Source organism: Rhinatrema bivittatum, chromosome 8 (assembly GCF_901001135.1).
Source record: "Rhinatrema bivittatum chromosome 8, aRhiBiv1.1, whole genome shotgun sequence".
Classification (NCBI taxonomy): Eukaryota; Metazoa; Chordata; class Amphibia; order Gymnophiona; family Rhinatrematidae; genus Rhinatrema; species Rhinatrema bivittatum.
Genome location: NC_042622.1, coordinates 27,459,898 through 27,485,641, shown reverse-complemented (window position 1 = coordinate 27,485,641; position 25,744 = coordinate 27,459,898). Strand labels below are relative to the sequence as shown.

Genomic DNA, 25,744 nt, shown 5'->3' with positions numbered 1-25,744 from the left:
GTCAAAGTTTCTAGATCTTTGACTGGCACCTACTGGACATGCCCAGCATAGCACCAACCCTGCATCCAGCAGGGGTCCCCCTTCAGTCTCATCTTATAGTAAAAGTACATGCGAAAAATAAGAAACCGTAACGAACCCAACACCGCGGGGTGGCAGGCGGGTTTTGTGAGGACTAATATCCTGCTGTCCTGTGAGAACACCTGTTACAGGTAAGCAACTCTGCTTTCTCACAGGACAAGCAAGATGGTAGTCCTCACATATGGGTGAGTACCGAGCTGAGGATGCCCGAGCAATGCACCAAATGTACCCAAAGACGTGGAACAGGCACAACAACTGGGGTGAAAATTTGGTTTAAAGGGCATCCTGAATCCTGATGGGTCGGTGGAAGGCTGTTGGTACATTAATTGGCAAATAAGTTGTGTAGGACAGACTGGCCGAAGATGGAATCTTGTTTGCCAGCCTTGTCTAAGCAATAATGGGCTGCAAAGGTATGGAGAGAGCTCCAGTTAGCAGCTTTACAAATGTCAGTAAGTGGCACAGAGCGGAGATGCGCTACTGTGGTCGCCATAGCCCAGTGTGCTTTGACACAATCTTGGAGCGGAATGCCTGCCTGCTGATAGGAAAAGGAAATACAGTCCGCTAACCAGGAGGAGAGGGTCTGCTTTCCCACAGGTTTACCCAATTTGATGGTAACAAAAGAGACAAACAATTGAGTGGACTTTCTGTGGGTGGCTGTACGGTCTAGGTAGAAAGCTAGAGCACGTTTACAGTCGAGAGTATGCAGAGCCTGTTCTCCTGGACTTGAATGGGGCCTGGGAAAGAAAGTGGGTAGTATAATGGATTGATTCATATGAAACTCCGATACTACCTTAGGTAAAAACTTAGGGTGAGTGCGTGAGTGCTGTCATGCAGAAGTTTAGTGTAAGGCGGGTAGGTGACTAAGGCCTGCAACTCACTAACTCTGCAAGCGGATGTGATCGCCAGAAGAAAAATCACCTTCCAGGTGAGATAGCAGAGATCACAGGATTGGAGAGGCTCAAACGGCGGTTTCATGAGCCACCCCAAAACCACGTTAAGGTCTCAAGAAGGGGCCGGAGGGCGCAATGGAGGTTTTAGGTGCAGTAAGCCCCTCAAAAAGCGTGTTACCAGGGGTTCTACCGATATGGAGACATCCCCCGACACCTTTATAGAAGGCAGCCACCGCACTGACGTGCACCCTGATAGAGGAAGTTTTCAGGCCTGACTGACAGGTGCCAGAGATAGTCAAGAAACTTCGCTGTGGAACAAGTGAAGGGGGTCGATGGACATGGAAGTACACCATACCATAAACCTGTTCCATTTATAGAGATAAGACTTTCTTGTGGAAGGCTTTCGTGAAGCTACCAGGACACGGGAAACCGGCTCTGAAAGGTTAAGAGGCTGAAGTATTAACCTTTCAACATCCAGGCAGTCAGAGATAAGGCCTGGAGGTTGGGGTGACGTAGGCATCCGTCGTTCTGAGTGATCAGAAGCAGGTCCTTCCCCAGAAGAATGTGCCGGCGAATTGATGGGTCCTGAAGTATTGGAAACCACACCTGGTGTGGCCAGTGAGGGGCTATCAGAATCATCAATCCCCTGTCCTTTCGCAACTTCGAAACGAGTGGAAGTCTTCAAAACGAGTGGAAGTGGAGGGTATGCATAAAGGAGACTGCTGGTCCACGAGTGGGAGAAAGCGTCTCTTGGCTGCAATTGTTGGCTGCGAGTGAGAGAACAGAAGTTTCCTACTTTGCGGTTGTGGATTATCACAAAGAGGTCTATGTGAGAGTAACCCCAGCGTTGGAATATTGAGTCCGCTACTGTGGGGTTGAGGGACCACTCGTGTGGTTGAAAAGTGTGACTCAGCTTGTCTGCCAACACAATGTCCACTCCCGGCAAGTAGATAATCTCCTCCCGAAGATTATCTATATGTTACTGAGTTCACCATCTTTATGTGTTATATGTAAGGGCAATGCCCAAAGTTTTATGTTCATTGTGAACCGATACGATGTGCGAACGGATATCGGTATATAAGAAATGTTAAATAAATAAATAAATAAATAAATAGATGGCCCTGAGGCACATCGAGTGAGAAAAAGCCTCTGCCCTTATCTGTGCAGCTTCCTGACACAGAAGGTAGGAGCCTGTTCCACCTTGCTTGTTGATGTACCATATGGCCACCTGGTTGTCTGTTTGAATCAAGATGACCTTGTTGGAGAGGTAATACTGCGAAAGACCCTGAGAGCATATCTGATTGCATGAAGCTCTAGGAAATGTATCTAGTGTTTAGCTTCCTCTGGAGACCAGATGCCCTGAGTTTGCAGGTTTGCAACATGTGCACCCCAGCTGAGGTTGGAGGCATCTGTTGTCAAAGTTATTTGAGGTTCTGCAACCTGAAATGGAAGGCCTTGAAGAAGATTGGATTGGTTTATCCACCAAGTCAGTGATAAGTGGAACTGGTTGGTGATGTGGACAATGGTGGACATTGGCTGAGAAGACTGAATCCACTGCGATTTTAGAGTTCACTGCATTACTCTCATGGCAAGACGGGCCATCGAAGTGCATTCACCGAGGAGGCCATATGACCCAGTAAGATCAGAAAGTGACGTGCAGTTGAGTGTTGTCGAGAATGCAGTTGATGGGCCAGAGAAGCGAGAGTGAGAGCCCAATCCCCGGGTAGGAAGGCTTTCGCTTTTAAAGTATCCAAGTTGGCCCCTATGAACAATAGGGTTTGGGATGGAACTAGCCTAGATTTTGGATAGTTTATGAGGAATCCTAGGGAGATCAGGGTATGCAAAGTGAGACGTAGGGACGTCAGTGCAGTTTGATGAGTGGGAGCCCTGATCAACCAATCGTCAAGATGGGGTAGACGTGGACACTTTGAGTCCTGAGATAGGCTGCTACCATGACGAGACACTTGGTGAAGACTCATGGGGCAGATGCTAGGCCGAATGGCAACACTCGATACCGGAAGTGGTTTGGGCCTACTAGGAACCGCAGGAATCTGCAATGTGACTGAGTGATTGAGATGTGCGAGTAAGCGTCCAGGAGGTCTAGAGAGTAGAGCCAGTCTTCCCTTTGCAGAAGTGGAAGTAGAGAACCCAAGGTCACCATCTTGAACTTCTCTCTTTGTAGGTATTTGTTTAAGGCGCGAGGGTCCAGAATTGGGCGAATGCCACCTGACTTTTTTGGGATTAGAAAATACCGGGAATAGAATCCCTGGCCCTGCAGGGAGAAGGGTACTGGTTCTATTGCCCAGGACTTGAGGAGGATGGAAACTTCCTGATCGAGAAGGTGAGAGTGGTCGGATGTTCCCCATGTCAGCAGAAGTGGGGAATCCGGTGGAACGGTGAGGAAAGTTGAGGTGGTAACCTTGAGTCACTACAGCTAGTACCCACTGATCTGTCGTGATTGTGTGCCAAATGCTGGTGAAGTGACACAATCAACCTCCTATGGGTACAGAAGGAAGAGGAGGCTGGGCACTGCTCTCCAGGAAGGAGTCAAAAGCCAGATGCTGGGCCCAGCTGAGGGGCTGACTGTGTCTTTTGGGTCCAAGGTTGTCTGGATTGGCCTTTTTGGTAAGGCCTAGAGGGACGACCTCTGGAAGCCAGAGGGTAATCTCTCCTTGGTTTATAAGCAGGCCTCTTGGAGTCTCTTCTGAAAGATCTCTTGGAAGAGGAAGAGTTATCAGAAGGTACTAAGGAGAGTTGGCAGAGAGTCTCATGGTGGTCCTTAAGCTGCCACTGTTTCTTGAATCTTTTCCCCGAAAAGATTATCACCAGCACAGGGTAAGTCAGCTAACCTATCCTGTACTTCTGGTCTGAGGTCTGAAGACTTAAGCCAGGCCCATCTTGCACTTATTCCTGCTGCAGAGACTCTAGAGGCAGTGTCAAAGATGTCATATGCAGCACGGACCTCATTCTTGCCAGCATCTAGACCTTTTTGAGCAAGGGTATGAAGCTGGTCTTGAAACTGTTCTGGTAGAGATTCAGAAAAATCTTGGATCTTTTTGAACGGTCCCTATTATACTGTGTCATGTATAATTGATAGGAAGCAATGCGAGAAATTAGCATTGAACCATGAAATACACTTCTGTCCAATGCATCCAGGAACTTTTGTTCTTTTCCTGGAAGTATAGAATGAGGCTTGGACCGTCTTTCTCTTTTCTGGGCTGACTCCACAACCACTGAGTGATGCTCTAGCTGTAATCATTGAAAACTAGGAGCTGACTGTACTAAGTAAGTAGCATCTGTCTTGCGATTGACAGGAGGTACAGAACCTGGATGCTCCCAATTTCTTTTCAATAGATCAATAAGGATCTCATGTACTGGAATAGACATGATTTCCTTAGGAGCATCAATGAACTAGAGTACTTCCAGCAACTTGTGCCTGGAGTCCTCTTCCATCTGAAGTTGAAATGGAATTGTTTCAGACATCTCCTTTATAAAATTAATGAAAGATAAGTCCTCTGGAGGAGAACGTCTTCTTTCATAAGGTGGAGAGGGCTGTGAAGGTAGATCGTCAAGTGTCCTGGGACGTGTCATCGGTCCAGAGATCATAAGGCTAGTCACCAGCTCCCATGGGATCATCAGCTGGGAGAAACTGTGCTAATCCTGAAGGTCCAGGCCTAGGCACCGATGGAATCGGAGGCACTGAAGGCATCGATGGAGGCACAGTAGGCATCGACGGGGGCATCGATGGACACGTCGGTGGCAGCACTCCGGAGGGTGGAATGGAGATCGGTGTTCCTTCTTCATCTAACGATAAGGGTATCGGTGTAGAAGGAATTGGGGGCACTGGTTCCCTCGGATCCACTGGTGGAAGGGCACCGATTAATGCATCCATTCTAGCCAGTAGCGGTGCAAGAGCCATGGGTATCGGGTTGGGACCGGTTCGGGAACTGGCACCGGTATCGATGGAGTTTTGAACCCCTGGAGTGCTTTTCCGATGGCCTCTTGGATCATCCAATCCAATTCCTCGCGGAAAACTGGAGCGTGGAGCCCCGGTTCCGGAGTAGGAGGCAGCACTGGCATAGCCAGAGGGTCCACCGGTGAAAGTGGAGTCGCAGCTCCCGGCACCTGTCCAGGTGGGGAACACCTTGGTGACCCAGACACAGAAGAGGATGGGGCCTTTTCTGGATGGGATTTCTTTGTCGGTGACTCAGACAACATCAATGCCAAGGGCTTGCCTGTATTGATGGCCTGAGCTTTTCGATGGTGGTGTCGACGTTTTTCACTGTGTTCTCCCAGGTCCTTTTCCCGTGGAGACAGAAGAAGTCAACAACCATGGAGTCGTCGAAGCCGGTCAGGCAGCAGCGATTTCATGGTGCTGACACGAAGCAGACGGCACTGGTTCAGACGACGTCGAAGCTATCGATGGAGTCGGGGTTTTATACCGAAAGAGAAGTTCCATCTTCTCCAGTCTAGCCTTGCGACCTTTTGGTGTCATTTGGGCACATTTGGTGCAAGTTAGGACATCATGGTCGGACCCCAAACACATCATGCTGACTGTATGAGGGTCAGTGATGGACATTGAGTGCAGTTGGGGCACCGACGGAAACCAGACGCCATGGCCTCGACAAAATTTAGCCGCGATGCGATCGATGGCCAGTAGGCCACGATGGAAAAACTCGACGGGAATCAACCGCAAGCAGGTAAAAAAGCTTACCGGTCGACCGTGGAGTAAAGTTATCGATAGGGGGACCCCTGTGGGATAAAAATTTTGAAATTTTCTTGAAGAAGTTCCATGAGGAGAATTCCTGTCAGAAATATCTGAAGAGCTCCTTAACCCGCGTGGCTACTGCTGAGCGGAAAAAAGAAAGGGGACCCCTGCTGGATGCAGGGTTGGTGCTATGCTGGGCATGCCCAGTAGGTGCCAGTCAAAGTTCCAGAAACTTTGACAAAAGTTTTCTGTGTTTGGGCTCCATCCTGATGTTGTCACCCATATGTGAGGACTAACATCCTGCTTGTCCTGTGAGAACAGGGTAGAACTAATAACCTAAATTTAGGATAGCAACAGGGAGGAGGGAAATTAGGCACTTAGCATTGATTTTCAGCGCTGGACCCCAAACTTTGCCATTTAAATCTAGGGAAATTAATTGTAGGTCTAAATTTAGGGTGGTCTATATTCAGATACAGCCTGGATAGCAAAGTTAGCTGGATAAGGGCTGAATATAGCCGGGTAAGCCATTTAGACGGATAACTATTACGTTATACATCTTAATGGCTTTTGAGTATAGCCCTCAGGATTCTTATTTCTTCTGGCAATCTTCCTAAATTTAGGCAATCTGAATAACGTGAAACTGCGGTCTGGCTGTCGATTTCACAGGTTTCCACAGAAAACGGTGTTTTTTGTTTTGCTTGTTCACTAGTCAGTCCTGCTTGTAGTGCATCTTAATAAATGTGAGAACAGCACATGATACAATCTAACACACGTGTTCACCGGACATGCACGGGCATATGTACACACACACACACACTTTTGGAAAGCAGGTGGCTACCCAGCTAAAGGGGAGTTTCATACGCGTGAAAGTAGGAAGCAGTTTGCTGCTCCTGTCTCTCTCTTTCGGATATCCTCTTGTCACTGTGAACCATTTCCTTATGACTGACATCTTCAATAAAGGACTTCTCCAAACAGCGCACATTAAATTATAAAGCACCACCACCAGGGGGCGTTCAGCCAATCAAAGTTTTATTCACCTTCAACTACTGCCTCCATGCTGCCAAATTTGATGGGTTGGTTTTTTTTTCAATTTTTTTTTCACCGTGAATAGGAAGCACTGCTGCTTGACAATGAGTCCTGTGCAGGCCACTATAACAGGAAACTTGGATGTTCCAACATAGTTCGCTCCTTTGAAATACACTGGAAGGAAGTCGGACTTCAGGAAACGTTCAGAGTGTCTCAGGAAACTCACGATAGCAGAGTTCGCTGTAACAGGGTTCCGCTGGGTAGCCGCTGCCAGGGAAGTCACTTCATAGAGGAACAAAACCCAGCAGGCAGCGATCTTTCAGCCAGGGAAATCTGCTCTCCCTCTCTCTCTCTGGAAGAGCCTTCTAAATAAACTCACATTTCTCACAGCACCACAAACTGAAAACAGACACGTCTACCGCAGGGCCGGCGATCCAGCCGAGGGAAGACTTCAGAGTCTGAAACATTTATACATTTTGTATTCAATTTCCTGTTACACATTTGAAACTCTTGAGACGCTACATCAACACTAAAGGTCCCAAAAGGGGATGGAAATATCGGGCTGACATGATTCATGCACAAAACCATTTTTTATTTATTTATATTTTTTTTTACTATTTTGCTTCGTCGGCTGGAACTCCATCTCTTTCTCTCTCTCCTGTCCTTCCTAAATTTAGCCATCTCACCTCATTTGTTCTTCTAGCGCAACCTAACGCTTGTATCTTCTCTTTTTTATTTTTTTGGAAGGGAGGGGGGCAATGGTTTACTCCTGCTTCATCAGAGTGGGGGGGGGGGGGGCTGGGAACTGGTACCACCAACCTTCGGTCCCAGCTTTTTTTTTTCTCTTTATCGTGTTCCCTGACTGGGGCCAGGCGTCACAGCACCGGCCCCCCCGCTGCGTGAAACTGTGCTCGCTGAATCCGAACACCGGCCGAGGGGTGGCGAGTGCTACCTCTGCCGCATCCCTGCTCAGCCCGGGGCAGCAGAATCTTGATCTGGGAATTAAACTCTCGTTCCCTCTACAGGGTAACGGGTGGCAGGGCTGCTGAGTTACCGCGCTCCCCCACCTTTTTTTTTTTTTTTTTAGCTCGCCAGTTTCTTCCTGCCCCTTTGGGTTCATTTGCCATTGAGCTTCCATTGGCGACTATTTGGGAGGGTAATCACTTCCCACCCCTTCCCCTCCCCAAAACCATTTCTACATCTCCCTCCCAACTCGGCTCAGTTACGGTGAGAGTCCTGGATGACATTTCCTTTCCGGAACCCAGTTTAAAGCGGACCCTGCAGTCTGGCCACCAAGTATCTCACCACTGAGCGACGGCCAAGACCCTCGACGACCGAGGATTGTGAACGTTGCCTCCACAGCTCCAGTCCGAAGCTTGGCGAGGTAACCCAGCCTGGGTACCGCTGGTAAGGCGATGCGCAGCAACTGCCACTGAGCCGCTGGGCTGGCCTCATAACTCCAAGCTTCTCGGCTTCGGTACCGACCCGTGAGCTACCTGTAGGGCAGATGTGCCATCACTACCATGTTTGGAGGCCTGCTCCGTCTAAATCTTTTCCCTCTGCCAGCCTCGACAGCTGCTGTGCTCGGCAGTGCCGAATGTAGAAACTGGGACTAGGATTATAAAATGTCTGATTTACCAGCCTGCTGATTCTTTAAAAAAAAAAAAGAAGAAGAAGAATGTGTTTGATCAATATCAGTGCTGATGGGAATACTAATATTACTGAAGCAACGAAGAGTAATGGTGCGATGAAAAAAAAAGGACGCTTGCCTGCTAACTGGGGTTACTCGAGTATGGGGTGGAAAGATGAGTGCGTGATTCTATTCACCCACTGGTACAAGCCGTGTAGAGGGCTTGCGCAGATGTGATGTGGCTACTGTGCGTCAATCAAGGTTTGTAACTCGGCTTACCCCGCATCAGAGTCTGAACAAAACCAATAGTGAGTTAAGTCTGGGGCAGCTATCGGTGTGGCCTGCTTCCCAGCGGAGATGTCAGAAGCTAAAAGGAGATGGGCCCAGGCTACGTCTCTGCACAGCAGGACCTCCCTGGCACACTGTTTGCGGGCAGCAGTGCTGCTGTACAGCTGCCAGTGGACTCTGGGTTTGTTAATTTTTTTTCCCCCCTGGACAGTTGATCCAGTCCTAGTTTTAACCCCATACTTCCCATTTCCTTTACACATCCGCCTGGGTGATTGGGGTAAAAAAAAAAATATATATATATATATATACCAGGAGTCGATCAACCTGTCCTGAGTGTATGGAGCCAGCGGACCACCCTAGTTTGGGAGCACCACTTTTGAAATCAAAGCAGCATGCACGGCGTGCCACAAAAATACAAACGGAGTTTAAAATGGGCCAAGGAAGCAGAATCTGTTAACTGTACCACAGAGAGAAAGCAACCTTAGGACACAGAGCTTGTCCTTTCAGAGCCTGCTTAAGCATGCCAGTATACATAATATCAATGCCTTAACGTCTGTTAAGCAGAAAACGCACTTACAAGTATTTGTAGAGATGGAGCGGAAACAGGAAACGGTTTTAGATTGGAACAGTTGCTATAGTAACAGCGATGTAGCCTTCATATTGCCTTTTTATCTGGGCAATCATAAAATGCTAGGACTCGCTGGGCTGGGGCCAGATGGAGCAGAAAATGAATCATAAAACTGTTACATAAAATCTGCACTCGGTGAACCAGAATTCTTTATTAAAGGAAATTATGACAACAGCAAGAGACTTTGCGAAGATAGCAGTTTCACGTAGAATGCAGTGGGCAAAGTGCATCATAAGAACGGCCAGTGCAGCAGAACGCCATTGATCCGGAGATCCATTATCCATCCGGACACTCTCGTCCCAGGAAATGGATCTCCGGCCCCGGTTAACATACCGGATCATCCTGCAGTCCAAACAGCCAGGGCCCTAGGCGAACCTTTGGTCATGCACACCCTCTCCACTCAACTTAGCTTCCACAACAGGCCCAGCACCGCACTCCCTTCTCTGGCGCTGTTGGCTCTGGCACAGCTCTCCTTTGGGCCCTTGTGCTGTTGGGATTTTGCCCTCCCCCCCCCCCCCCAAATGTTGGCGCTCTAGGCAACCACGTAGTTTATCTAACGGAAACATAGAAATGACGGCAGAAGAAGACCGAATGGCCCATCCAGTCTGCCCAGCAAGCCTCACACATTTTTTCTCTCATACTTATCTGTTTCTCTTAGCTCCTTGTTCTATTCCCCTTCCACCCCCACCATTAATGTAGAGAGCAGTGATGGAGCTGCATCCAAGTGAAATATCTAGCTTGATTAGTTAGGGGTAGTAGGGGCAGTAACCGCCGCGATAAGCAAGCTACACCCATGCTTATTTGTTTTATCTAGACTATGTTGTACAGCCCTTGTTGGTTTTTTTTTTCTTCTCCCCTGCCGTTGAAGCAGAGAGCTATGCTGGATATGCATTGAAAGTGAAGTATCAGGCACATTTGGTTTGGGGTAGTAACCGCCGTAACAAGCCAGCTACTCCTCGCTTTGTGATTGCGAATCCTTTATTTCTTCACCCCTGTCGTTGAAGCTATGCAGGATATGCATGAAGCATCAGTTTTTTGTTTTTTCCCCTGCCGTTGAAGCAGAGAGCTATGCTGGAAATGCGTGATGTATCAGTCTTTCTCCCATGCCGATGAAGCAGAGAACCATGCTGGATATGCATGGAAAGTGAAGTATCAGGCACATTTGGTTTGGGGTAGTAACCGCCGTAACAAGCCAGCTACTCCCCGCTTTTTGAGTGCAAACCCTTTTTCTTCTCCCTTGCCGTTGTAGCAGAGAGCTCTGCTGGATGTGTGAAGTATCAGTTATTCTTCTCCCCTGTCATTGAAGCAGAGAGCTATGCTGTATATGCATTGAAAGTGAAGTATCAGGCATATTTGGTTTGGGGTAGTAACCGCCGTAACAAGCCAGCTACTCCCCTCTTTGTGAGTGCAAATCCTTTTTTCCATTACCTCTTGCTGTTGAAGCTTAGAGCGATGTAGGAGTCACAGTAAGCATGTGTATGTTTATTTAATAAGGGTATTGTGTCAATAGCCATCATTCTGGCGAGTCACCCACTCTTCATTGGCGGCCTCTTGACTTTATGGATCCGCAGTGTTTATCCCACGCCCCTTTGAAGTCTTCCACAGTTCTGGTCTTCACCACTTCCTCCGGAAGGGCATTCCAGGCATCCACCACCCTCTCTGTGAAGAAATACTTCCTGACATTGGTTCTGAATCTTCCTCCCTGGAGCCTCAAATCGTGACCCCTGGTTCTGCTGATTATTTTCCTACGGAAGAGGTTTGTCGTTGTTTTTGGATCATTAAAACCTTTCAAGTATCTGAAAGTCTGTATCATATCACCTCTGCTCCTCCTTTCCTCCAGGGTGTACATATTTAGATTCTTCAATCTCTCCTCGTACGTCATCCGATGAAGATCCTCCACCTTCCTGGTCGCCCTTCTCTGTACCGCTTCCATCTTGTCTTTGTCTTTTTGTAGATACGGTCTCCAGAACTGAACACAGTACTCCAGGTGAGGCCTCACCAAGGACCTGTACAAGGGAATAATCACTTCCCTTTTCTTACTCGATATTCCTCTCTCTATGCAGCCCAGCATTCTTCTGGCTTTTGCTATCGCCTTGTCGCATTGTTTCGCTGTCTTCACATCATTAGACACTATCACCCCAAGGTCCCTCTCCTGCTCCGTGCACATCAGCCTTTCCCCCCCCAACGAGTACAATTCATTCGGATTTCCACTCCCCATATGCATGACTTTGCACTTCTTGGCATTGAATCTCAGCTGCCATATCTTCGACCACTCTTCCAGTTTCCTTAGATCCCGTCTCATTCTCTCCACTCCTTCCGGCGTGTCCACTCTGTTGCAGATCTTAGTGTCATCCGCAAAAAGACAAACCTTACCTTCTATCCCGTCCGCAATGTCGCAAGGAAGTACTGTCCCTGCCAAGAGCTGATCTGAACCGTGAGCCACATGGCAGAAAGGAGCAGCCAAGAGAAAAGCTAGACCAGGTTAGACAACAAGGACGACAGGCAAGAGGGTTGAGTCAGGCCACTGGAAGCCCTTGGTTTTTACACTGGTTCCCCCCCCCCCCCCCCCCCGTAAAATGGAGCATTCAGTTCAAAGTTGTTACCATAATACATTGCACCTTAAGTAATGAACCTTCCACCTGTGTTAGCTCTTTGCTGAAACTTTATAAACCGCAGGGCACTTTAAGATCTTCTACTTGCAATGTGCTTGAAATTCCTACAGCTCAGCAAGTACGTCTAGATGAAACCAGAGAACGTACTTCTTTAGGCTGCAGATAATATTCGTAATATTCAATGTTATCTCACACTCAGGAAACATGATCTTCTTTCAGCAGGCATTTAATGCCTATTTGCAGCTGTTTCTAAATTACTGCTTGTTTATGTAATATTAAACCATACAGGTTTATGTTTTTTAATTTTTGGTATTTGATTTGGTTTTATTGGTATTTATTATTTTTTTTTATTTTATGTCTCTACACAGTTTTCATTATGTCTGTATTTTGTCAGCTGCTGAGTATCCAAGATCGAACGGATTAAAAATCTTTAAATAAATAAATAAACAGTTAAACTAAATAAGGTTGAGCCACAGTGGAGTGGGGGGCTGGAAGAACTTCCATTATTCTGGCTAAACGGTACTCTACTTTTATGTCATAACATAATTGTGACCACTAGAGAGAGAGATTTAGATACACAGTATATCCCTTCATATAAAACTCAAAAGCTTTTCAAAAGAAAGTCTGATGATAGGTGTAATAAAGTATGTAATATCTTACAAATGTTGCAGAATTTTACAGCAAGAGGGTAATAATCAAAAGGGATTTTGTAGGCAAAACAGTGTTTTACCCATGGAAATGCAGGCTTTGGTTATTATCCACTCTCAATGTGGACAAAATTACCTGCAAGGTAAACCAATGAAGGTAATAGGGCAGGCATTCTCAAAGGCAGGGGATGGAAGAGGTCTAGTTTTCAGAATATCCAAAAATATGAAAATCAGCCTGCTTTCTAGTGCAGATAAATGCACCCATATCATATGCATATTTATTGGGGATATCCTGAAAAAGAGAGACCCTTTTTTCAGCTGTCAAGGATGGACACGAGCCCTTATGAAGAGCATTGGATACTATGGTATGGTATGTTATAATTAAAACACTGGATTTCATATACAAGGCAAGAAGAGGGAGAATAATTTATGGATCAACACCTGGAAGGAAAACATGTTGCATGAAGAGTTGAGCTGTTCACAGTCAGACTCCCATAAACTCTATGTAGGTAAAGCTGGAGAACGACCAACTATTTTTTGGCACAAGGTAAAAGAGAAACCAGGCACGTTGTGTATCTTTCCATGCCCTATTTCTGGATTTTAGGATCCTGCTTCTTTCAATAAAAGTATTTTTTCTTCCTCTCTTGCATAACTCTTTTTTAATTTGAACATGGCACAGGCTTAGTCTATGATCCAGGGGAATGCAAGGCACTCTGGCAGGTAACTATATGGCAAGTTAGGAAAATGTGGCGTGGAGTGATTTGGGTTTCATATACAAACTGAAAAAAATGTGCAATGAACAACAGCATGGCCGTACTTCTTTCTAAACCCGGCTCATTTCGGACAATTGTTTCAGAGTGTCCAGGCCATTTAAGGAGTGCATGAACGTGCAGTTAGTTAATAAACCATCACCAACCTTGTAGACCTTTACCAGGGCTGGCGCAGTCACTCAATGTTAGTCCTGTGACTATCACGCGAAAGACCCAGGTTTGATTTCAGGGCCCAGGCTTTTGCTCCCCAGCCTGTCTAGGGATACTGCAGAGGCAGCGTTCACAAGTCCTGGGTGGGGGGAATCTCAAGTCATCACGCAATGCTGACACCTACTGGCCAGACACAGGCTGCACATATAACCACTCGCCAAGGAATGTTTCTACAGTGGCTGGGCTATATGGAGGCTTCTTTCATCTTGCACCTGTTTCTTGAAAAGATTTTTCTGCATCCCTGCTCTTTAGGGCAATGCCACTCCCTACCCATCGATCCTTGCTTTCATATCCTCATCGGATCCCTCTTCTCTGTGACCAATTTTCAGTTCTTGCTTTCCTTGGGCAGGTTTGGTTGATTATATACATTTTTTTCCAGAGTGCATTTGACAAAGTCTTTCATGAGAGACTCCTCAGGAAATTAAAAAGTTAAGGGATAGTAGGAGAGGTCTAATTGCAGATAGGTAACTGGTTGACAGATAGGAAAGAAAATGACTTAAATGGTCAGCCTTCCCAATGGAAAGCTGTACTGGAGCCAGAGCTGTTTAACTCACTCCCTTTTCCAGATCATTCATGAAGAACAAGTAAAGTGATCAAATCGGCAGATGACATAAAAATATTCAGTGCAGTTATAACACAAGCAGATTGTACAACTGCAGAACCCGAGGCACTGCAGAAGGACCTTTCGAGACTAGGGAACTGGGCATCTCAATGGCAGATGAAATGTAATATGGACAAGTTTATTTTTTATTTATTTCTTATTTACATTTACAACATCGCCCCCTCCAGGCACAATGCTGGGCTCCGTATGAGGAGTCCCCACCCAGGAAAATGATCATGAAGTGACTGTGGATAAATACATTGAAGCCCTCAGCTCAGTGTGCATCAGAGTCTTCGAAAAGCAAATAGAATGTTAGGAATGATGCCAAACGGAATGGAGTGCGATCAATGGGTGAAGCTTTGATTACCCCATCAAAAAAAAAAAAAAAAGGTACAGCGGAACTAGAAAAAGGTACAGAGAAGAGAAGGGCAATTGGAATAATAAAGGGGATGGCTACAAGATTAGGGCTCTTCAGCGTGGAAGATAGAGGTTTATAAATCGTGAGTGGGGTGGATCAGGTAAACAGGGAATAGTTAATTTACCCTGTCAGATAGGAAAAGGACTGTCGTGGACTTAAAACTGACAGCAGATTTAAAACAAATTGGGGGAAAATTTTTTTTCACTCATCACACAATCAAGTTGTGGAACTCGTTGCCAAAGGACATATAGTCAAGACATCTAAGCAGAGCTGAGTTTAAAAGGGGTCTGAACAAGTTCCTGGAGGAACATCCGTAAACAATCATTAGCCAGATAGACTTAGGGGAGAACACCACTGCTTATATGCCTGGGAGTGGGCAACAAGAAATGGATCTACTCTTTGGGATCTGCCAGGAGCTTGTGGCTCGGATTGGCCACTGTAACAGATTAAATGCTGGCTCGATGGACTCTTTGTCTTACCCAGCATGGCATACCTTATGCTCTTATCTGTATGATCATCTAAGTTTAGCATTAAATTTTGAGCCATTTCATCAAAATGTTTAAATACTTTAATTGAAAAAAAAAAAACTTTATAAATCAGTGAATGATGATAAGGAGATAATTATTTCAGTATTCCCCTTGCTTGTCTTCAAATAACATGCCTCTCATTGTACTTTACTGAGAAGTCTCTGCAGGCCATATTATTCAAGTTTTCCAGTGGTGGTGGAAGGATGCCTTACTGATAGAGAAGCTATTGGATAAGCCTCTGGAGAAGGTTTTCCTTATGCAGCTTCACTGGACAGTCTGCCCTCTAAACTAGAGGTGCAGGGGACGAGGAGTACATTTATGGTAATTAACTACATATGATATAAATAGACTTCTTTATTCTCTATGAAAAAGGATATTCTTTGGGAAAATCAAGCTCGCATGTGGAGTTTTAGTTGAGAGAAATCAGTACTGGAAGTATAGTGCCATCCTATTGGAGGATAGTGCCGTCCCATTGGAGGGTCTTGTAGATTATTCTTTCCTCCTGTTCACCCGATGGTCGAGAACCCCCATGCCTGTCTCATGCGTAAGAGGGGATCAGGGCTACATATGAAAGACCACATTATTTTGAAACGGCTTTATTTATTTACTTATTTTTAATTTAAGGGCAAAGACCCCGCAACCTCGTCACATCACATAAAAAAGGACAAATTCACAACTCTGTCCCGGAACTTTCTACAGGCCATGAAAAAGTCAGTCCATTACACCATAATCAATGCAGCGTCCATGGTGGAGAGCAGTTGCTACTCAAGGTGCAGTATATCATCATACTCATGGGTATGTTGGGTCCTAAAGGACTTAAATTATCTGAAGATTGTTACAATTGCTGGCATGACAGTTTTTAGATTCTAATTTTAATGTGTTTATTATTGTTTTATTGCACACTGATATTTTTCATTATTTTTTTTTAAGTTGTAAACCCCTTTGAGCAATCTTTTGAAGGCCGGGGAGGAGACATACAAATAAATAACAGAGGAATAGCAGAACACTTTTCTCCCTCTACACTTTTGCACCTGGGATTTATAAAGTCTCTTCTCTCCACAGTGAAGATAAAACAGCAATTTTAAAATCGGACTGCATTACAAACATCTGTCTAGACAAATCAAAAGACAGCTAGAATGCGAGTGAAGTGGGTGGACAAATTTAATAATTCTGCTGCCTTCCAGCTAATTGGCTGTTTATAAATGAATAAAGGACATGCTGATACCACCCATCTGCGTGTGTGTCACTGCAGGCAGGTTTGACAAGGCAATTATGCGACACAAGTAGCGAGGTGCTTTTAATGTCACACATAAACTGGCTGCACTGTTAAAGAATATACACTAGACACCATTGCTGGATCTTTCATCTTATATTAATACAGAGAGAACAGCAATTAACACTATTGTCTGCAGCTCCCAGTTCTCCTGGGATGTTTCCCAGCAAATAACTAATCATGCCCAACCTCTCTTAGCATCTAATGACTTCTGGGATCATAACCTTAGGTAGGGTAGCTATAGGAACATTAATGTTCTGTGAAGCACTTATGTATTTTCATATTGGTGAGTATTTTATATTAAGAGGTTTTTTTTTATGATAGCCGTCAATGTAATATTTTAAATTACTATGAGCTAGATCTTATAACAAGCGCGCGCCGGCCCACGAATGTTATAAAATCGGGTGGCCACGCGCACACGCGTACCGGATTTTATAATCCGTGCATGAGGCGTGCGCGAGGGGGTGGTGAATTTATGCAAAGTCCACGCGGTGACGCAATTGGGCCTTCCCCAGTTCCCTCCCGTGCCACCCCAATTTTCACACGCCAGCCAGCTGCCGGCAAGTGCTTCCCCCGTGACAGCAGCTGTTGGCCGCCCCTCCCCACCCAGAACACGCCCCCCCCCCCCGGCCCGCCCTTTTGAAGAGGCCCGGCACTTGTGCGCGTGCCGGGGTTTACACCCGTGGCCGGCCCCTTTGAAAATTCGTACGACGTGCGCAAGGCCCGGCCATGCTCGTAACTCCCGGATTTTACGCACGCAGGCCTTTTAAAATCCGGCCTTATATGTATTGTACCTTTTACCTGAATTTGCCTTGAGCTTTTTATGATAGTAATTTTATTGGGTGAGCATGCATTGATTCTTTATAAAATAAAACAACACATAGCAGTTTAACACTATAGACAGAATATTTACTAGAACTGCCCTCTTATTTTCTCATGCTACTTTCTCTCTTCGTCCAGGAGTTATTTCATCTGTGTCTTTTTAACAGTGTGTGTGTGGTTGTTCGTGCCTGGTCAGCTTTAAAAAAAAAAAAATAGATAAATCACCATCTGGTGACTCAACCATTCCTCAGCCTTTGGTAAGATGTGTGAAATCAGAGTCTGGTGATGCCGTTTGGTAAGAACTAAACGCCAAACGGCAAACCTGCTCCTCAAACCGCTTCCCTTTTCCTGTTCCGAAGCACTAAGACCATCCTATGGAAACCTAAAAATATGGACAAACGCCCTCAGAAATCCAGTGGGCGCCAACAAATATCTTTCAGTGTCTGCCGGCCTGGACTGACTCTTATACTTTAAGCCCTGCAAGGCTATAACGTAGCAGAAAGGGGTGAGAAGCAGTTGTTAAGAACATAAGAACATGCCACACTGGGTCAGACCAAGGGTCCATCAAGCCCAGCATCCTGTTTCCAACAGAGGCCAAACCAGGCTGCAAGTACCCAAACATTAAGTCTATCCCATGCTACTGATGTCAGTAATAGCAGTGGCTAATTTCTAAGTCAACTTAATTAATAGCAGGTAATGGACTTCTCCAATAACTTATCCAATCCTTTTTTAAACCCAGCTACACTAACTGCACTAACCACATCCTCTGGCAACAAATTCCAGAGTTTAATTGTGCATTGAGTGAAAAAGAATTTTCTCTGATTAGTTTTAAATGTGCCCCATGCTAACTTCATGGAGTGCCCCCTAATCCTTCTATTATCTGAAAGAGTAAATAACCGATTCACATCTACCCGTTCTAGACCTCTCATGATGTTAAACACCTCTATGATATCCCCCCTCAGCCGTCTCTTCTCCAACCTGAACAGCCCTAACCTCTTCAGCCTTTCCTCATAGGGGAGCTGTTCCATCCCCCTTATCATTTTGGTTGCCCTTCTCTGTACCTTCTCCATCACAAGTGATGGAGGCCAAAGATCAGCCAGAAGCAGGAACATCAAATATCAGAAAGTGAATTATTAGTGATGTGCAGGGAAAATGTTTTTGTATCATTATTTGTTTCATTAGGGGCAAAGGACTTATTTTGGGAACTTTTTGCTCTTTTTTTTACTTATTAGCACATGCTAAAAACATATAGCAAACACTATAACCATTCAGGAAGTAATTCTGTAACGGTCTGAAACAATTTAAAGACAATTACAGTACATGCATGCATTACACCTGTTTGAAAATTACTTTCTTAATGCACACTAAGTAGCTTTAGCTCTCGCTAAAACAAAAAAAAAAAATCTTGAGTTTATTTCTTCTATCATTTTGCTTTGAAAATGACAAGAAACAAGAAATGTTGCTGATGCTTCTCTGCTGTTTCAAATCAAAAGCACATCCCTACAAAATGTTACACTTGCTTCACTCAAAATTCCGATGTAATTATGAACCATGTAAAAAAAAATTTATTTTTTTTTAAATGTTTTGATTCCTTCATAAATCCACTGTGTAAGGCCGGGGACCTTAGCACGCGCTGCTGCCCATCGTGGTGAGACTATCCTGCCTGTCCCCGCTCCTACAGGGTCACTGAACGCCCTGTTCGTCCGCTGTTGAAAGGACGGGGAAGCTCTGTAATCTGCGCATGTTTTCAGCTGTAGGCACAATGCAGTTGTACAAAATCTCCTACATTTTCTAACTGCAAAGACAGATAAAGGGCCATTCTTTAAAAATAAAATGCATGGTAAGGGTTTCTAAGGAAAGAAATACGAGTTTTCCGGTTACAAATGTGGCTATTTTGTTGGTTTGCTCCATGCTTTGTCGCTTTATGAAACATCCTGTGCAAGCCATAAATTGTAATGGAACTAGGAGGGGGATTCAATCTGGAAGGAGAAAACCTTTATTTGATGAAGGACAAAGGCTCTACAGATGTCCTCTGACCCTAGTTGTGGGTACTCTATGTGCAGCCTGGAGGGCTTGGAGCAATAAATGTCTACGAAGTATTTACTGGTTCATACATTCACAATATTTGCCCTTTGATAATAAAACAGGACTCTAAAATGTTTGGACGGCTACATTATATTTTGCTTTACATTACATTCCCTGCTCTAGAGAAGGACCCAAAGCGGCTTACAACATCAAATCAAAATACATTACAAATATCAGATAGAATAAAAAAAATCAAACACCATAAACATATAATTAAAATAGTGTTAAGAACAGAAGCAGGTGAGAGGTTTAGCTCAGTGAATCAGATGGTGACTGCTGTGCAGTACCATGAGGATGGTCCCTAGGTGTTGTGAGCATGGAGGGTGTTCAAGAGCGTGAACCCAAGCCACAATGCAACCTGTGCAACCCCGGGGCTAGCTGTTGTCCATGCCACTGGCAGGCGAATACATTCGAGCGCAGGCAGGCTGAAACATGAATACTCTTGGTTCGGAAATAGGAACACGCTTGGCTTGGCATAGAAATACTTGAACATCCAACACACACCAGGAACTGAGACCCAGCAATGCATTGCTGGTCTCTGAGGTGGGCCCTCTAGCCACTCGAAAGTCCTTTGGGATGGCCACTTGGAAGCGGTTTCAGCGTGAGGACAGACGAAGGCTGAGGACTCAAGACAAGACATGACGAAAGCTAGGACATGACTTGGAACATGACAAAGGCTCTGAGAGAGAGCGGTGCCGCTGTGCACCTTACACAACTCGGAGTCATGGCTGCATTCCACGCCAATAGTGGCAGAGGCACTGGTCTCAAAGACAGGGAACAAGACAAAAGCAGAAACAATAACTCGGATGACTGGGGACAGGAACTCAGACTCATAACATAAGAAATTGCCATACTGAATCAGACCAAGGGTCCATCAAGCCCAGCATCCTGTTTCCAACAGTGGCCAATCCAGGCTACAAGTACCTGGCAAGTACCCAAACACTAAGTAGATCCCATACCTCTGATGCCAGTAATAGCAGTGGCTATTACCTAAGTCAACTTAATTAATAGCAAGTAATGGACTTCTCCTCCAAGAACTTATCCAAACCTTTTTTAAACCCAGCTACACTAACTGCAGTAACCACATCCTGTGGCAACAAATTCCAGAGCTTAACTGTGCGTTGAGTGAAAAAGAATTTTCTCCGATTAGTCTTAAATGTGCTACTTGCTAATTTCATGGAATGGCCCCTAGTCCTATTAGCCAAAAGAGTAAATAACCGATTCACATTTACCTGGTTCTAGACCTCTCATGATTTTAAAGACCTCTGTCATATCCCCCTCAGTCGTCTCTTCTCTATGCTGAACAGCCCTAACCTCTTTAGCCTTTCCCTAAGGGAGAGCTATTCCAACCCCTTTATCATTTTGGTCATCCTTCTCTGTACCTTCTCCATCGCAACTATATCTTTTTTGAGATGCAGCTACCAGAATTTATACAGAACTCAAGGTATGGTCTCACCATGGAGTAATACAGAGGCATTATGATATTTTCCATTTTATTCACCATTCCCTTCCTAATAATTCCTAACATTCTGTTTGCTTTTTCGACTGCCACAGCACACTGAGCCGATGATTTCAATGTGCTATCCACTATGATGCCTAGATCTCTTTCCTGGGTGGTAGCTCCTAATATGGAACCTAACATCGTGTAACTACAGCAAGGGTTATTTTTCCCTATATGCAACACCTTGCACTTTTCCACATTAAATTTGATCTGCAATCTGGATGCCCAATCTTCCAGTCTCGCAAGGTCCTCCTGTAATGTGTCATAATCCGCTTGTGATTTAACTACTCTGGCACAGGAATACTTGGACTCAGACTCAGGGATTTGGATTCAGACTCAGATTCAGACTCAAACTCAGGCCTGGAACGCTAGCGAATGCCACTGCTGCTCCTCTTCTCTCTAGGATTCAGACTCAGATTCAGACTCAAACTCAGGAACTCAGACTCAGGCTTTAAAACCAAGGAAGGACTTCCAAAGACTTGAACCAGCAACGAAGACTCTGAAGATTCTGGACAGAACAATGGCTGGAACCAGGAACAAGATGAAGATTGATTCAGGAACAAAACAAAGACTTGACCAAAACTCAGAAGACACAGGAACCAGGAACACAATGAGAGACCAGGAATAACACAGGAACGAAGACATGGAGGACCTCCAATGATGAAACAGGAAACAGAAGACCACCAGACATGAAGACTCTTGCAAAGGCCAGGATCAAAGACTGAAGAGCCCTCTTATAGGGCTGCAGGAAGGACATCATCAGGAGGGGCCATGGGGGTTGTCCCGCCACGGTCTCTTTAAATCTTAAGTAGGGGTGCGTGCACATGTGCCTAGAGAGGAGAAGAGCAGCAACAACATTCAGTGGCGTTCCAGGCCACGAAGACCAAAGGTGGCAGCATCTCTCTACTGCATGGTGACCAGCGGCATCTTTCCTGCCGTGGAAATGGCTGCAGGGGCTTGGTGGTGACTGTGGTATTAACAATGGCTCAAGGCTGCACAAGAAGATAGAAGCAGCACCCGCCAGCATTGGGAGTCAGCAGGGTCCAGGAAGTCGGGAAGTGAGTGAGCTATTTGCGGGCCTGTCCTGCAAGCGGTATCACAACAGTACCCACTCCTCAAAGCCCTTCCCTCAAGCCACTTCTCTTCAGCTTCAGAGGGCCCATAGGATCTGAAGATACTTAGTTTCAGAAACTGAGGCAAGGAATCATACAGGACAAACTAGACGAAGACATGCCTGCAGGGCTTGGACAAAGACATGACTGCAGTACCTGGATGAAGACTAGAACCAAGACTGAAGAACTTGAACAAAATCTACATGCAGGTGCCTCCTGCATGTCGTAGTCAAAAAAAAAAAAAACTCACTAAGGAACGAAAGTCAAGTATGGAAGGTCCGTCATGGGAACATGTTCATCGAGCTCATAGCCTTTGCAATCTGCTACAAGCGCGGATGGTGCTCAAGAGCATGAGCCCCTGTGCCGCGATGCAACCTGTGCAACTACGGGGCTGGCTTTGATCCATGCCTCTGGTGGGCAAATGCATCCAAGCACAGGCAGGCTGAAATAGGAATACTCTTGGCTCGGAAACAGGAACACACTTGGCTTGGCATAGGAACACTCGGACATCCAACATGCACCAGGAACTGAGACCCAGCAACACAATGCTGATCTCTGGGATGACCCTCAGGCCACTTGAAAGCCCTTTTGGACTGCTGCTTGGAAGTGGTTTGAGTGTGAGGACAGATGAAGGCTGAGGACTCAAGACAAGACATGACGAAGATTTGGAATGACTTGGAGCATGACGAAGGCTCAGGACTTGGAACAAGATGAAGACTCTGAGAGAGTCTGGCACCACTGTCTCATCTACACAACCCAGGGGGCTAGCTACGGACCAGGCCAATAGCGGCGCATGCACTGGACTCATAGACTGGGAATAAGACAGAAGCTGGAACAAGAACTCTGAAGGCCAGGGAACAGGACTCAGGAACTCGGATTCGGATTCAGACTTTAAAACCAAGGAAGGACTTCTGAAGACTTGAACCAGTAATGAAGCCTCTGGACAGGAAGAAGGCTGGAGCCAGGAACAAGACAAAGTATTGGATTCAAGAACAAGATGAAGACTTGGCCAAGATTCAGAAGACACAGGAGCCAGGAACACAATGAGAGACCAGGAACAACAGAGAAACAAAGATATGGAGGATCTCCAACAATGAAAACAGAAAACAGAAGACCAAAGGATATGAAGAGCCCTGAGAAGGCCAGAAGCAAAGACTGAAGAGCCCTTTTATAGGGCTGCAGGAAGGATGTCATCAGGAGGGGCCACGGGGCTTTTCTCGCTGTGGTACCATTAATCTTAAAGCAGGGTCGTGTGTGCACACCTAGAGAGGAGAGGAACAGCAGTGGCGTTCGGTGGCATTCCAGGCCGTGAAGACCAACGGCAGCAGCATCTCCCTACCGCATGGTGACCAGCGGCATTTCTCCTGCTGCAGAAGTGGCTGCAGGGGCTTGGCGTAAGCGGCCTTGAGCTGCCGGAGTTAGCGGTGGCTCAAGGCCACACAGGAAGACAAAAGCGGCACCCGCTGATATCAGGAGTTGTCGTCATCCAGGAAGTTGGGAGGTGAGTGAGCCGCTCACGAGCCTATCCCGTGAGTGGAATCAAAGCACTGGGTCAGATCTTCCACTTCCCAGAGTGACCAGAATTGGGGTCGCATCTATAGCCCCCCAGGGGAGGGGGCAGAGGGAGGGAGATGCGGAAGGGAGTCATGGTCATTGCTTAAGAGCAATACCTAGTGGCCAAATTGTCAGGCCTGTGATTGCAGAGTTCCAAAAGGAACCCCGGTACATGGTCCCTGGACCAGAATCAGCGCTACAGTGACCCTAGGCAGTCACAAATGAAGGCTCCTGGAACAAGATCCCGGAGCTGGTTCTGACTGAACTGAAGGTACAAAGGAGCAGGAGGAAACTGCTGCATTAAAAAAAAAAAAAAAAAAAAAAAGCATGTGACAGCGGTTTATATTAGTCCTTTTGAAATCAAATTGCCAATTTTATCTTCTTAAGTAAGTGGATTTTATTCGGATCCTTCAGCTACTGTTTGAAAATGGTTCTGCTGATGACTCCAGTGGGGCAAGGCATTATGGAAATGCAAATACTTTCCAAGCTCACATACCCCGTGGTTCTAGGGTGCGACTGTCCCCAGTTTAAAATCCTGTGGGGCCATCCCACAGACAGTCGGGCCAGCCCAGATGACTTCAAGATATACTCTCTGGAAGTCAGTCCACGGGGAGAAGTACATAAGCCACAGAGGCAGGGCCGGAGTAGAATATTTGAGAGGTCCCAGTGGCTCGAGGCCGCTCTGGACAGAGGTTCCCAGGAAACAAGAGAAGAGGGAGCATGCTTGATAGGAAAGAGACATGTCAGGGACTTTATGGTGTCAACCTTCCAGGGTACTGGACTTCTCTGGGAGTTAGCTTGGCCAAAAGGTAGACGCTTGACCTAACAAGGTCAAGCTGAGGAGGAAGGTATGTAAAGGAGTGTATGGTAGACCCTCCTTAAAAACCCAGGATCATGCATTTAGCCTGGTCCATCTTAAGCTACAGACAGGAAGGGAGTTCTGCTATGAGGGAGTTTGCCTTAGAAGGGAATAAGGAGCCAGGCCCAGGGAGAACACAGGACTCCAGGGAAGAGAAGGAAGGCCAAACCAGACTAGCTGTGAATTGCTTTAGTTGTCGTTTTGCTTTTGAAAGCTGCCGCGGTAAGCAAAGCAGTTTCTGTTTTATTTTTCTGTCATTAATAAAAAGGTTTATGAGAAAACAGGCAGAGTCCGGCCTGAGTCTGTTCTATGTGTCACCAAAGACCACTCGCGGTGCCACAGTTCCCAATGTGGGAATCCGGTGGCAGTTTGTTTCTGTGTTGGCCACAGGGCTATCCCAGTTCTTTTCTGTGACACATTAAGTTGCATGATCCCAGTGCCCCCTAAGGAACTGGGACATGAAACCACCATGGCCAAAATGCAGACTTAAAAGAGTAATCCCTCTGGGGACAGGGAAATCCCCCAGTACCTGAACGCAATCTGCTTTGAAGGGTCTGAAAAGCGCAAAGTAAATCAAAGAAATCAATCCATTTACTGTGGAGCTGTAACAGTGCTTTTGGATGAAGGTACATACAAACAGATTAAGATTAAACTTGGTGGTCTGATACAAGCAAGGTTAATAATAATCAAGCAGTAAACTGCCAATAGGGAGAGCTTTTTCCCCATCAGGTACAAAGGGATAAGGACAAAAAAAAAAGGTCTTGACTTAGTAAGCCAGTAAATGATCACAGCAGCACACAACCAGAGCCCCGGAAGTTGCTCATGGCTGAAAAAAAGGCTGTTGGAGAAAGTGCTTGAGAAACTGTTATATCTGGGTTTGTTTACTGCACTTGCTTGTTGAAATGATCCATTAAGTTTACAGTGAGAAATAATCACACACCGCCGGATCACACACAAACCTCTGTCGTATCCAAGATGATATTTTAGGGCGAGTGCTCCAAAACGTGAGAGCAGTGCCTAATCACCTGAAACCAAGAGAAGCAAATGTTTCCTACAGGGGAACTGTCAGCTTTTTATTTCAGCTCTTTAAATACCTTTTGCTAAATCAGACTTAACGTCATTGCCCATGAACACTAAAACGGTAAGAAAATAAATTTCTGAGATGAGAATGCCGTTTGTACAAGTGCAGTTATTTGTTGAATCCACCCAGTTTAAGAAAGCAGTATTGCTGATGTATATCAGCACCATTATGCTGTATACTCATTATAATAATACATACACAGTGGGAGTCATTTTCAAAAGGGATTTCTGTATGTAAAACAGTGTTTTACTCATCGAAATTTCCTTTTACAAAATTGTCCGCCTGAGATTTTATTTATATATATATATATATATATATATATACACATACACACCTTTTTTTTTCATTTTTATTATGCCTGTGTTGTAACAAAAAAAAATCAGTGGAAAAATAACTGAGGAAACACACAGGAGAAAATCTGTAA

General features: G+C 45.6%; 1 protein-coding gene across 4 annotated transcripts in view; it reads right to left on the bottom strand.

Annotated features, from left to right (window-relative positions):
- The window catches only part of NFATC2 (nuclear factor of activated T cells 2), a 176,327-nt gene that overhangs the window by 129,182 nt on the left and 21,401 nt on the right, over positions 1–25,744 (bottom strand). The gene's annotated exons all lie outside the window — the stretch shown is intronic.